An 11,206-nucleotide genomic window follows, 5' to 3' on the forward strand; every position below is an offset into this window, starting at 1 on the left:
GGCCCAGGGAGGGCCCTGCGTGCTAGCTGGGGGTATAAGCCTCAGCATTCCTGCTGTTTTGCGTCGGTCATTTTATCCAGGTCTGCGCGCGTTCTTGCAAGATGGTTAATTAAGTCTTTTCTCCTCCACACTCGGGTGAGCTTTAGTTTTGTTACAGGTGCAGCTTTCTCTTTAACAGGAGGGGCAGGGGTTGAAAAGAGCACAGGAACAGAGACGGGATTCCGGCCAAGGGGGACGACAGCCAAGCTGGGAAAGGAGCTAATAAAATGGGGCTGCCGAGCGCACCCGCGGCCAGCCCTGCTCCCGCGCCCGCGCTTCAACCCCCAACGACCCGCGGGGAACACGGAGTGGCCTCATTCAGCACGGGTCCCCGAGCCCACCCACCCCGCGCTGCTGTGAGGGGCTGAGGCTCCCACCCAGGGCCGGGGGGACGGCGGGTCCCCGGGAACGCCAGCTGGTTGTGGGGGGTGCCAGCCGCGCCCAGCGCCCACCCGGGGGTCCTCGCGGGGCAGAAGGCGCTTAGAAGCCGCGCACAGCGGGGAAAGGGAAGAGGAAGGGGGCGGGCGGGCGCCTCGCGGGCGGGCCCCGAGCTGCGCGGGCCTCACCAGGGCGCCCCGGGCCTGACACCCGCCGCGCCTCTGAGGGGCCCTCGGGCACGCGCTCGCCGGCCTCGAGGAGGTCACCAGGCCCTGACTGCTGGTGGCCCAGCCAAGCCCCTCCCCTGCTACCCGGTTAGGGAGGTGGGGAAGGGCAAGGCCTGGCGAGGAAACCAGCGACGACAATGTATTTAAACCTCTCCTGTGGGCGCGCGCCTGCCGGCTCCTGAAGCGCTCGCGCTCCCGTCAGCAGCGTGGGGAGCAAGCCCACCTGGGCTTCCCGTCCCCAGTCCACTCATTCCTGGCAGTGCTCAAGCCTGGGCTTCCTCATCTGTAAAATGAAAGCAGGCAGCGGATGTGGCTTGACCGGTTGAGCGCCTGCCTCCCATGTACCAGGTCCTGAGTTCAATCTCAGGTACCTCCTAAAAACAATCAACTCGGGGGAGCTGGTGTAGCTCAGTGGCTGAGCGCCGGCTTCCCACATTCGAGGTATGAGGTCAATTCCTGACCCCAGTACCTCAAAAAAAAACAGTAACCCCACCCTTCTTGTCCAAGTTCAGTGCCCCATCAACCTGTTGCCACCTTCCTGCTGGCCCTTTCCTTCCTGGTGCCTCCCCACCCCCTTCTCCAGAGGGTACCGCCTCTGCGCTGCACCAGGCACCCGGGCCTCTGCCAGCTGGGGGTTGAGTCAGACCTGGATCCACCACTGCACCGCCGCCCGCTGAGCTCGGACAGCCAGAGGCTCCTTGTCTTGGCTCCCATCCAGTGTGCACCAGGCCCAGGGGACAGCCGGGGGAGGGAGAGGAGGCGGGTGGAGGGAGGCCCAAGGCCATTGTGCTCTGGGACGCCAGGCCAGGGCAGGGGCTCTGCCAGCAGAAGACTGACCTCCAACAATGACGTTTCTCCCTGGGTGCTCCAGAAGGCACCAGCCGCCTTCTAATTCAAACCAGCAGGAGGAGGCGCCATAGGCTGAGTCTCAAAAAGTAGACAAGAGCCCCCTAGAAGGGGCTCTGGCCAGGGGCCCCCTCCCCTGCCTCCTGAGCCAGGCCCGGGCACATCCCCCATGGGGCACAGCACCCCCGCCCCCTCGATCCCTGGCCCTGCGCGGGCTGTGGAGCCTGCGGTCATCGTGGGAGCTCTGGTTTTAGCTGCGCTTATGAGCACCCTCTGAATGCCAGCCTCTGTGCTAAGAACTGCATGTTCACCACCTCTCAAAACCACTCACTCTTTTTTTTCCTCCCTTAAACTTTTTATTTTCACATAATTTCAAACTAACAAGACAGTTGCAAAAATAATACAAAATCAACCCAAAGAACTCCAATATACCTCTTCCCCCCACCCCATATCCAGAGCCACGATTTTAACATTTTGTTTCATTTGCTTCAATGGTCTATTTAGCTATCTATCATCAGTCCAAATATCTGTTTATTTTCTAAATATTTGAGAGGTGGTTACATCGTGTTTCCTGAACACATAACACATAACACTCCTATGTACCTTTCCTAGGAGCAGGATTATGTAACCACTTTAAGTCCAGATTTATCAAGTTCAAGAACTTTAGCATCAATATAAAACTTCCAGTCTATATTCCAATATTTTCGTATGTCCTTTAGGGCCTTTTCTCCTCCATTATTTCAACCACCTCTTCTTTTTTTAAAAAACTATAGTTTCATTAGAGAAGTTGTACACTTACAAAGCAATCATGCACATGTGCGGAATTCCCATACAACACTCCTCCACCAACACACTACATTGCTGTGGAATATTTGTTACAGATTATGAGATAATACCAGACTATCACCTCCAATTATGGTCTATGGCATACACTTGGCATATTTTTCCCTACCCCCCTATTATTAACACAGTACATCTTTGACATTGATGCAAGAATATTACAGAATTGTTGTTAACTATAGTCCATAGGTTACATTAATTGTATTTTCCCACTGCTCCTCCACATCTTGCAATAGTGGTGTACATTTGTTCTAGTTCATAAAAGGATATTCTTATATTTGTACTACTAACCACTAACAGCCACCTCTGTGTTCAACATATTATTCAGATCCTAGATTATTCTCTAGCTTTCTTTCAATTGACATTTACATCCCCAGATTACCCTTTTCAGCCACAACCCCATTTATAAACCAGTTGTGTTATTAGTTCTACTCACTATAATGTGTTACCATCAACTCTATCCATTTCCACACTTTTACAGTCAAGTTAATTAAAACTTCTACATATATTAAGGATCAGTACACCTTCTCAGCCCTCCTCTTATCTCCTAATAACCCATACTCTAGGTTTTAACTCCATGCATTTATTCTTCACATTTAGTTCATATTAGCAAGACCACACGATATTTGTCCTTTTGTGTCTGGCTTATTTCACTCAGCATAATGTCTTCAAGGTTCACCCATGTTATCACATGTGTCCCAATCTCGTTTCCTCTTACAGCAGCATAGTAGTCCATTGTATGTATATACCACAGTTTGTTTATCTATTCATCAGTTGGCTCCTAGGAAAAAATAATTGTATAAGTGAAACTTATTAAATTTCCCTTGGGCATTCTTTGTCTAAGTTCAGAGACCTTCCAGTATCCTCAGACAGTCCCACCTGAGTGTTGCAATAGTCTTTGGCAGCAGCTGAGAGGTTGAATAAGTGAATGGGAGAACTTTTTACCATCTCATAGAGGTGACCAAGCTCTGAACTGATCAATGCTAAAAGTTCATGTCATTTCTTCAGCCTGGATTATGAAAATCTAGGTTCTGACTACTGATCCTAGAGCAGAGAGCTCGAGCCATTCTAATGGCACATAATTGTGTGTTGCCCTCAGAGAATATTTGCTGAGTTAATATATTCCTTAAGTTTTGGGACCTTGCTCTATCATATCTTCCACTTGTAGATACCTGATAACTAAACATATAAGATTGGACTTTCCTCTCCTCCACTAGTGTCTTCTCTGGAGTACAGCTGTTTCAGCTCACAGCTCAGGTCTGGAGTGAGATGCCCTGACCAGAAGCTTTAACACAGAGGTGCCTTCACTAACTCATCTACATCCTGCCCCTTTTTAATTCAATCAGATTTTTATTTAATTTTGTGCAAATGAATGTTTTACTCATAATTTAGAGAGATTAGGACAAAGGAGGACATTTTATGCTCAGCATGTTTTTTCTGTAATATGAACAAAATTTTACATAGTGTCATTCTAGATGACACATAACAGCTATTTCTGTTGATGACAACATTTTGACTTAGGACAAAAACTATTTAAGCAAAATATTTGACCTCATTATATTTGGTTATTACCTTAGATTTTTAAAAATTTCTTCATGTGACTTTATGTTATTTTCTAGTGTCCCTTTATTTCAGTCTTCAGTACTGCAGGTCCTCCTGAGCTAGTTTTGAAAAGAGATTTACAGTTACTTCAAAATTTAAATATACATTTGCTCTATGATGCAGCAATTCCATTCCTAGTTATTTATCCAGAAGATATAAAAGCATATTTACACATTAAGATTTATCCATGAATTTCATATTCCTTACTTCTACAAATAGCCCCAAAGAGGAAAAACATCTAAATGTCCACCAACTGGTACATGGGAAATAAAAAGTGATATTACATATAATGGAATATTATCTGGCAATAAAATGGAATTAGCTGTAAATATGAGTAACAACATGGATGGATCTTAAAAATGTCATACAAACTGAGATTGGGTCAGAGAGAAAACATTACTTTCACTCACGATTTCCCATTTACATGGAATTCTAGAAAAGTCAAAACTACAGTGACAGAAAACATCAGGTACAGGCTATGGCTTCAGTTGGGTAGAGATTGACTGCAAAGAACTTTTAAAGGTATTGGGTAAAACCTGACTGTAGTGACAGTTGTATAATTACATAGATATATAGCAGAACACTTAAAACAGATGAACTGTATCTATGTAACATATACAATATAAAGCTGTTTAAAAAAGTTTCTTCCCTTATTGATACAAAGGTTACTGCACATTTCACTTTCCCTTCAACAATATCCACTGCATACATACATTTATCTGCCTTGCCATGAAGTCTGTTTCAAAATTCACCAGTCCCTAAACCATTTAGAGCTGGTGGAAGAACACACTGGGGTTTCTCATAATTTGGCAAAAGTCTCAGTTGATCCTTTGGATTTCTGAATCTTGCTTCTTCTGTCCAGCCACTTCCTCCTCTCACCTGTTATCTTCTTATTGCAATGACTGCTCAGTTTAGCCTCACTGAGCCTCAGCTTCCTATTTATAAACTGCAGATAATAGAGCCAATCTCTAGAAGTGTTCTGTAAACTAAATTAATATTTGTAAAGCTTTTAGAACAAATTCTGGCTCATAGTATATTTTTTATGTATGTATGTATGTTAAAAAAATATTGCAGAATCTCCTCACTGTTATTTATCCTACATGCCAGTTGTAATACTTAGAAAAATGTTTAATATTGTGGCAAGGGAGACTGCTTTACTCAGTTTAAAAACACTCATTCACTTCCCATTATTTTCATGGTGAAGCCTAAATTCATCACCATATACAAGAATGTCTTTGACCTGGTCTTTATTTCTCTCTCATTTATTTTATATTATTTATTTTATTATTTTTAATTTTTCAAAAGAAATTTTAGATTACATAAATGTTACATTAAAAATATAAGAGATTCCCATATGCCCCACCCCCTTCTCTTCTGACACTTTCCCACATTAACAACATTTTCCATTTGCATGGTACATGTGTTACAACCGATGAACATATATTGAAGCATTTCTACTAACCATTGACTATAGTTTACATTACATTTTACACTCTGCTGCACACAATTTTATATGTTTTGACAAAATGTATGATGACCTGGATCCATCTTTGCAAGAGTTTTTATGACTAAGCCATTTCAAAGTGAGTCTGGATGTCATTCCAGAGGTTACACTAACTCATGTTTCCGCAGGACCTCATTGACTGCTACAGTCAGTGCCTTAAACAGTGGGGCTTCTGAGGTTCTAGAGATATCTAGACACTATAAGCAAGGCAGACAAGCGCAGGAATTTGGCATCTTGTCTGTAGGCCTTACTTTGGAATTTATGCTCCCCAGTGTAACAGAGTTAGACTCATTTATACTTTCCCTACACATAGCTCTTCTGCCCCTTTTATTTGAACGTATAATTAGCACTATACTTGTTAAATATACATCCCTGAGACTTAAATCTTTGGTCACTTCATGTGCTGGTTGAGCCCTGCATCTCATCAGAGATGCAACACCTACTCTTCATTTCATTGAACTTACACAGGACAACTAATAAGGAGATGATGACAGACAACGCCCATCCCAAGAAACAGTATTTGTAACAAGCAAGACAGGACCATCATCTGCCCCATGGGATCTAAGTCCTTTTCAATTAGAAGCAGAGTGGGCATTGTCATCCCCAAATCCTCAAGATTGGAGAGTGAACAATGGACTAAAGTAGGTTTATTATTGTTCTATTATAGACATTACTATTTTTGCATTCAAAGAATTTGCATCACTGATATAAAGGCAGTGTCCACCATAGTTTTTGTGGGGAGGGGAATGAAAGAATAGGTAACATGGGGACATTTTCAGGATATTGGAATTGTCCTGCATAACACTGCAATGATGGATACAGGCCATTTCTCTCTCTTGATCTCAGTCAGTTAGCAAACATTTTTTGGACATAAACTGCATGCTAATCCCTACACAAGTTAAGTCCTAGACAAGCAAAGGACCAAAAAAATGTTTGAGAAAATTTGCTGTGATGGTGAAAATTTGTCTTCACAATTCTGGTTATTAGAGTGGCATTGATCCATTTCTCAACTGGGTACATCCACTTTTGTATTTTTTACTGTTTATACTACCTTGATTCTTTATCATTTAGAAAATTATATAAGTTGATTTTTCACATCCCAAATATTTAATTTATCATCTCCATAACATATTGTTTATTTTACAGAAAATTAAAAGGAAAGCATTCAGAAATTGTTCTGAAAGTTCATGACATTTATTGGAATGGAAATATAAACCTAAGAACTGAAGAATAAAACTATGTCAATATTTAGTATTTGAAAGGTAATTTTTCCTAGTTTATCTACTTAACTTATGTACATGCTTCATTAGATTCTATTTTTCTGCAGTAACTGTGTACCAGGCATAAAACATGTAGGAAAAGATTTATCTATGAGCACAAACTCATTTTTTAATAAATGTGTTGTGCTCCAAGTTTTATTTACTTTGCTAGGATAAACTGGTGCAGTGCCAAGGCCCAGTTTCATATCATGGGGCAGATACTCAGAAAGCCTAGAAAATCATTACCTAGATTTGTAGGAGCAAAAAATGGGTACAGTGGGTCTGCAGTAGAAATTGTGGTGAATGTAAAGGTGTGGAATCCATTGCAAATGTCACAAAAGGAAATGCTTCCTCTATCCATATCCAGGAAAATCCCCGCTTGGTGCAGGTGAGGGTTCCCCTGGAGCAGAGTCAAAGGCATAGTAGTGGCTGAGCAGAGCGTGGTGTGGGGTGTTACTATCCCGGGCGGCTTTGCCCAGAGATTTTCCACTGTAGTGGTTGGTGGAGGAATCCCCTTTCAACTCAGTTTTACGCTGGGGAGCTGGACAATGGGGGAAGGAGAGGGGGATTTTGTCAAGTTTGTGGATGGTGCCAGAGATCCAGGGCCTTGTGGCCAGGGTTTGAGAGCTCCTCCTCGATGACTCATAGGTTAACTTCTTGGGCCCTCACACATGAACCCTGAACACAGTTTCTCAGTCTTAGACCTTCTCCCTCTTAGAGGACACACTTACCATAGACCAGCCCTCTCATCTCCCCTCCACACTTTCTTGCATAGGCTCTCGAACTTTTACCCATGCCTTCTCTCTCAGATACATGCTCTAGAAATTGCTCTCAGCACACATCTGTAGACATGTCTCATGTAAATGTGCGCACGTTTTAGAGTTGACACCCCATCCCAGCAAGTGTTCAGTCTTATCCTTTATCTCACTATTTTTCTCCTGGTATAGTCCTCCTCCATTTCACGCCCCATTTACTAGAAGAAGTAAATTCTGCCAACACATCACATAATGCCCTAACCCAGGGCCTGTGAGTCATCTGATTGTTTAAGTAAAGTTTTGTTGGAACACAGCCCCAACCTTTTTAACATATTGTTCATGCCTGCTTACATATTACAAAGGCAAGAGGAAGTAGTTTTGAGGGAGGCCTTGTGGTCCACAAGTCAAATATATTTACTATCTGGCTCATTAAGGAAATGTTTGCTGAACTTAGCTTGTGCTTTGCAGGACTCCTAGTGCCGGCTGCCCTTGCCATCTAAGGACTAAGTGTGAGTTCATGCCCTGCATTTCCAGAGTGCTCTCCACTGAGAAACTGCTCTGTTGTGTGTTTCCTAATGACTATCTTTGTTTAATCCTGCTTTGGGGATAATATTTTAACTTGAACTTTAACTATGTAGCTTCTGTTCTTTTAATTTTACCTTCCTTGTTTATAATTCCAGAAGCACTGTTGAATGTTCCTTAAATACAAGTTTTAAAAATATTTTATTGTGGTAACATAGATACCACTCAAAATTTTCCATTTTATGTATTTTCAAGTGTTCAATTCAGGAGTATTAATTATTCACACATTGCCCTACTGTCACCACCTCACATTACCAAAACTTTTTCCTCACCCCAAACAGAACATCTATACCTTTAAACAAAGAATCCACATTCTGACTCCTCCCCATCCCCCAACCCCTAATAATTTATAATCAACTTTCTGTCCCTAAATTTGCTTATCCTAGGTATTTCATATAAGTGAAATCAAACAATATTTGTCCTTTTATAACTTGCTCATTTCACTAAACATGATGTCTTCAGTATTCACCCAGGTTGTTGCATGCGTCAGGACTTCATTCCTTTGTGTGGATGAATAATATTACACTGTATTATTTCCTACATTTTGTTTGTCCATTCAGCTGTAGATAGTTACTTGGGTTGCTTCAATCTCTCAGCTATTGTGAGTAAGGCTGCAATGAATGTTTATGGACAAAATGTCTGCTTGAGTCCCTGTTTACAGTTCTATTGACTATATACCTAAATATGGGTTTGCTTGATCTTATGGTGACTTTATGCTCCTCTTTTAGAGGAGCTGCTAGACTGTTTTGCAAACCAGCTAAACCATTTTTCATATGTAGGATTGACATTCAAGTTCTCCACATCTTCAACAAGTTTTTTTTTAAATTAATAACCATCCTTGCGGGTGTGAATTGCTATATTACTGTGGTTTGAATCTGCATTTCCTTGATGATCAGTGAATAAGAACATCTTTTCATATACTTAATAGTCCTGTGTGTCTTCCTTAAATAAAAGTTTTAATGGTCATTTTCAAACGCGCATAATTATGAGCAACAGTATCATAACCCACCTCTCCCCAGTCCACGATTGCCTGCCTCCTAGAAACCACCGCGCCTGGAGCCAAGCTCCTGAGTCTCCTCTTGGTCATCTCCTTGAAATTTTGTAAAAAAATGTACATACCTTAAAGTGACATAGTCAAACAGGAGACAAAACGGGCCCGTGCTCCAGGCTGTCCTGGTGCCGAAGGCCCGCAGACCCCGGCCCCTCACGGGGGCGGGCGGCCCACGTGGCTCCCTGGCCTTCGCTTCCTGGTGGTCTCTGGAGGGGCGCCTGGACTAGAGCCCCTGCCAGGTCAGCCCCGCTGCGCCGAGCCCCGAGGGCTGCGCCCAGGTGCGCCCGCTCCCGCCCCCTCCCCGCAGCCCTCCCCGCAGCCCTCCGCGCAGTCCTCCGCGCAGTCGGCCGTGCAGCGCCCGCGCCCTCCCCGAAGCCCTCCCCGCAGCCCTCCCCGCAGCCCTCCCCGCAGCCCTCCGCGCAGTCGGCCGTGCAGCGCCCGCGCCCTCCCCGCAGCCCTCCTCGCAGCCCTCCCCGCAGCCCTCCCCGCAGCCCTCCGCGCAGTCGGCCGTGCAGCGCCCGCGCCCTCCCCGCAGCCCTCCGCGCAGCCCTCCCCGCAGCCCTCCCCGCAGCCCTCCCCACAGCTCTCCGCGCAGTCCTCCGCGCAGTCGGCCCCGCAGCCTCCATCGAGCCGTGCTGAGCGCCCAGGCCGCGCCCCGCTGCCCACGCCCGGCTCCAGGGCCTCTCCTGGCCCTGCCGCTCCTCGCGCCGCCGCGGCTGCTCAGGGGGTCTCCCCCAGAGGCTGCTGTGGTGGGGACCCAGGGGGTCTCCCCCAGAGGCTGCTGTGGTGGGGACCCAGGGGGTCTCCCCCAGAGGCTGCTGTGGCGGGCACCCAGGTCTGCGCAGAGCTGGAGGCTGAGCTGCTCTTAGGGAGGGAGAGGGCGGCCCCAGGGTCCCTGTGCTGGGGGTGGCGGCGGCGCGCGCCCTGCAGGAAGACAGGAGGGGTGGGGGGTGGGAGAAGGGACCAGCAAGGTGGGACCTGGCTCCGCTTTCCAGGGGAAGGTGCTGCGCAGAGCCGTCCTCGGGAGAGCGGCCTGGCCGCCGTGACCTCCGTTTCCCAGGCTGGCGCCTTGAAAAGGAGCCGAAAACACTGGAGCACCTTAGCTTGCTGGAACTTGGGTCTCCTGTGCTCAGGACCGTGGACCAAAGTGGGGTGAGATTGACGCTGGTGCCTCCCCAGGGGAGCCCGGGCAGCGAGGCCCACCTCTGTCCCTCGACTTGAGGAAGGGGCCTCAGGCCCCCGAGAACTCGCTGCAGGCGCTGGTCTTGGTCTGGGAGATGGGCGTGTCCAGGGGGGAAGGAGGGCGTGAGGCGCTGGGCAGGCGCTGCCTCGAGGCGCCTGTGAGGTGTGGCTGGGCTGCCTCTCGAGCTGCAGTCGAGGAGCTAAGAGCGAGTTGGTGGTGGCTTCTGCAGACCCCTAGAGTTGATTCCCCTTCTCGTGGCTTCTTGGGAAGGAGTGCCTTATCTACTTGCTTAGCCGCCTATTTTGTACGGTTGGTTGCTGAGCTCGCTGACTGATGTTTGCGATTTGTTTGTAACGCAGGGCACCTTACTGTGGGTAATTTAGCTGGAGAGTCTGTAACCTGAGCATGGAACCTCTTATCTTGTGACAACTGTATATGGTTGATATATGGAAATTCAATGTATTTTATAGTTAAAGTATTCTAAAGTAATTGATGTTTCTAGCAAACTGTTGTGATCTTGGCTAACGAAATTTTCCCACCACCGGCATGAACCTTGTAACATGAAGAACTCTGAAATATGGTTGGCCTGGTTGTTATGGAAGGTTAGAGAGCATTCTCAGAATGAGGTAGAGGGATTGTGGGCCACTGATTAACCACTGTATCCAAGAACATTTACAGTAAAAATTTTCCAGAGAAAAACAATTGGCCTTGTGTGAATAGTGGTGTCTGAGTCAGTGAAACAAATGGGAATGGGTAGATCAAACCTAGAGAAAGTGTCATCTACAGGCAGGATCCAGGGATAATTTCTGAATGGGGTGAGAAACCCATTAGACAGCATTCTTAGAACTTCTTGGCCCATTGGCTTAAGAATGATCCTGGGCATTACTTTCATCCTTGGCCAAGACCAGGCAGGTGGGGCAGGCTTTCGTTCTGTTCCAGG

The 11,206-nt window shown here is 46.1% G+C and overlaps 1 long non-coding RNA gene across 1 annotated transcript; it reads right to left on the reverse strand.

Moving 5' to 3' along the window:
• Positions 1–1,798: 1,798 nt before the first annotated feature.
• LOC131274928 (uncharacterized) lies at positions 1,799–9,394 on the reverse strand. Its single transcript, XR_009182219.2, has 3 exons — positions 9,152–9,394; positions 3,903–3,991; positions 1,799–3,111 (listed from the first exon to the last, which is right to left on the reverse strand). It is a non-coding gene; the product is annotated as an uncharacterized lncRNA (long non-coding RNA).
• Between the last annotated feature and the right edge of the window lie 1,812 nt (positions 9,395–11,206).

This window comes from Dasypus novemcinctus, chromosome 21 (genome assembly GCF_030445035.2).
Source record: "Dasypus novemcinctus isolate mDasNov1 chromosome 21, mDasNov1.1.hap2, whole genome shotgun sequence".
Lineage (NCBI taxonomy): Eukaryota > Metazoa > Chordata > Mammalia > Cingulata > Dasypodidae > Dasypus > Dasypus novemcinctus.